The following is a 3,807-nucleotide window of genomic DNA, read 5'->3' on the forward strand; positions in this document are numbered from 1 at the left end:
AGCGTTTATCTACTTGGAAGGTGGTCTGGTTTGGTTGATCAGTGTTGCCAGACCAGTTGTTCATTTGCAGGCAGGTCCTTGATTTCCAAAGAAAGTAGAGTATGCTTCATAAGGCTTGAGGAAATATCTCTGGCTAGCTGACAGTTTTATGTATACAATATATTATTGGTTAGATGCCAGTATATTTGCTCCAAATTTCTCCAGGCCCTTCTTGCATCGCTCTCTTTTCTACTTTGTAAAAGAAAGCATGGATAATAAAATCACTTTTTTTTAAAAATGAAAGGAAAAAAACAAGCGGTGTCTTTGGACAAGACTCGGTGCGGTGCTTAATCTCCGTTTACCACTTTTTCTGTCTGCTTTCTCTCCATGGCGACCACTTTTCAGAGTATTAGTGCTGTAGTTGTTATCTCTTTCAACAAGAGCAACTATTTTCCGAGTGGCTCCTGGGAAGAGTCCAGTTAATATTGCAGGCCTTTAGTCCTGAGGGGTCCATACTTCCCGGGACAGTCTTCTATCACAGCTTGGCCTCACTACGCCGGCTGATGTGCTTGTTGGCTTCTTCAACTGGTGGTACATCCTGGGGGCAGCGTGCATGGTAGCAGCCGCCTTCGCCTCTTTCCGCATCTATGAAGTCTGCCTCCAAGCGGTGGGCAGGGAGACTGAAACGGAGCTCAACTGCAACCCTTAACAAGGAAGTTTGGGATAGAGCCGATCTCCTGTGCCAACGTCTGGGTTAGTAATGACAAGGTTAATTCATTCTCGTCAATCCGACAGATTTGTGAGGTAGGATATAGCTTTTTTTGTCAAACCCAGAGATTCCGCTGATTTGAACGCTTTCGGGAAGCTGCTGGTTGAGTTGAAAGCCAGCTCCCGATGGAAGAGTGTCCCGGAAAGCAGGGTAGTATTGAATACTTTTCTGATGCTTCTGAAGATACAAACTGACGTCACTACAGCATGAAGGAATGCTTGATGAGGAGATGTGTAAACAAAGAAAACTGGCTACAGAGCATTAACATCAGGTCACTCAGTCATGGGACGGTTACCGCCTGGTCTCGTTTTCGGACGGCCCATCCAGACTGGATCCTTTATTGCTTCACAGCTTATTTACTAGAGATCAGAATTGCTTCACGACAGTCTTGAAGCAGACGATCCAGTCAGGGCGAAAAGGGCGGCAACAAAAAAAACTACCTTTTCAACAGGAAGCCAGCATTCAGCATAAACTCTGACATGACCCAATGAAAAGGATGGGCAGGGCTTCAAGTCCCCTTCTGAAATCTACTCATCCACAATATCTCTCGACAAGCGAGCAGCGCATGTGCTGCAACACTAGGTGAGACCTAAAAAAAGCACCTCATGTGTAGATTAGATTTGCTTAATCGAGTTACACGCGGAATTGCTTGTTCGCAATGCCCTTGTCCTGTTCGCGATCGCTGTTTGCGTGCTCGCAGGGAAATCTCACGAACACGCATTTTGAGAACGCGAACAAGCCAAATATTTCGCGAAGACACGGAACGCAGAATTTTGGGCAATTTAGTGTTCTCCGCGGAACGTCAAATTACCCAAATTCCGCGAGCGGAACGGAGTTTACCGACCTAGTGTAGATGGGCTTTGATCGGTAGGATTTGAGTGTAGTATCAATGTCTTCACAAGGCTAAAATTATGGTTAGTCATGTTCATACAGAGAGCAAGGGACCCACATCTTGTCATACCTACGGGAAATAACTCACTGACAAGCACAAAAACAATCGGCGATTGCTTGTGTGCTTGTATGGAGTGTAATACATACAGCAGTTTGGGCTGGACTGTTCCCATTGCAGCAGACCCAAGATTGATATGCATGTGACTGGTCTGTCCAGAGGCATAGCGAGCCAAAAACAATGGTCCGGAATGAAGCTCAAGCCATCACCAGTAGCTGAGTTTAAGTCAAGCATTATTCCCATCACTTTCTTACTGTTCATGAAATCTTTTTTTTAATGTCTAGCATTGGTAGTCGTACTGGGAAAAACCACAAATAATGCAATCATCTCTATGGAAGGCCCCCTCAAAAGCATTTCCTTATATCTTTGTTGATCCCTACTCACATCCACATAACACCCATACAAGTGTGGTACCCCATCAAATATTTACAGGGACCAGGGGTCGTATTACATAAGGTGCCTCTGGGGCACTTTGGTATATTAGAAGGTGATGCAGATGCGTGTGCGTCCCAGTCTATAATGTCGGTAGCACTGGCGCACTCAAAGCGCTATCAACAGAGGGCGTTACCTCATTTGTATAGGAGCGTGCCCTATGCAAATGAGGGAATTACTTTGAGTGAGCCCAGGCCATATTAGACACGAGCGCACAGTCAAAGAAGCCCTCAGGAGGAGCGCCGACAATGTGCCATTTAAAAGGTGGCGCATTTTCCGTGCACCACCTGGCAGTAGCCCTCTACAGAGGTCCAGTCACCGACTGCACCCGACTGAAAGGGGATCTCGTATCTTTTCAAAGGTGTGCTTGGCGCAAATGATGTACATCTGGGGCCGTATTGCATTTTGGCATGGTTTGCACCTGGCGCACCTTTGAAAAGGGGAGAGGGGAGGTTTGCTGAATACCCAACCCTTGATATTCAGGTACTTTCTCAAGACGAGACCTAGCATCTAGCAATTGAAGCCTTTAAGATGTCAAAAATATATGGTTGTGGTAGGTCTCCATTAAGCCACACCTGTGCTCAAAATAAAGCAGCATTTAGCTTTCAGCTTCTATCCAACGTTCTTAAACGGAGCACCCAGTTTATCACCCGTTGGCAAAACAAACCAGTAGAACCCCCCCCCCCCCAACTCGGATAGGGTAAAGCTTTGGAAACAATAAGGTCCTCTAAGATAGCCTTAAAGGAAAGGACGGGAACACCTATTACAATATATATATTTTTTAATCTTTCTATAGTCCTTAGCATGGAGCCATCAAATAAAATGGTGCACCAAAGAAGTTCTTCTACAAGTGTAGTGATCTGAGCCGATAGCCGATATCACAAATTATTATGCAGACTGGAAACCCTTGTAAAACACAAATTGTATCTGGCCGTAAGGTTTACATTCAGAGCAACATTTTTGCAGTTCGAATTGCAGAATCTTTGTCCATCTGAGAAACACTCCAAAAAAATTGTGTTATACTTGTGAGACTTTACTACCACTTACTGCTGTGTTGTTCAACTAAGACTATTATGAATCCACTCATGTACTGCTTGTATTATCACAACATATAAAGCGCTCTGATACCTTCAGGTCTAGCTAGCACTATATAAAACAACATAATGTATGCTTTGGGGGACGGGGTACATTTACCTTTCTAAGCCCATTGTAATGAACATTGGTAAAAATGCATACACTGGTGTGGGGGGAATTTGCCGCATTACATAGAGAAGCTGCTGTACATAGTTCAGGCTTAACACCGTGATTTAGAGGCATTGAGCAGCAGGGTTTTTAAATGCCACGGTAATGTGGCTTCCGTGATGTTTGCTGTATAAAGTGTCAGTATTTTAAAGAATATTCCTACATTATACTTATCTATGTTGTTAACATTTACTGGGGTAAAGCGGGAATAGCAAGCACTATATATATATAACTCAAACATTAAACCCCAAATAGGTTCCATGGAGGTAAAACCTCAGTATTTATTATTATGTTGATTCTAGGCATACATTAATTGCCATTTGAACAATTTATCCTCACTGAATTATTAATTGCGAAATAATCAGCATACTTAGAAGCTGTGCTTAACGTAACCAGTATGTGAAAATGTTTTTTGCACACCATCAAGACAAAGGTG

Source organism: Lissotriton vulgaris, unplaced genomic scaffold (assembly GCF_964263255.1).
Source record: "Lissotriton vulgaris unplaced genomic scaffold, aLisVul1.2 SCAFFOLD_354, whole genome shotgun sequence".
NCBI lineage: Eukaryota > Metazoa > Chordata > Amphibia > Caudata > Salamandridae > Lissotriton > Lissotriton vulgaris.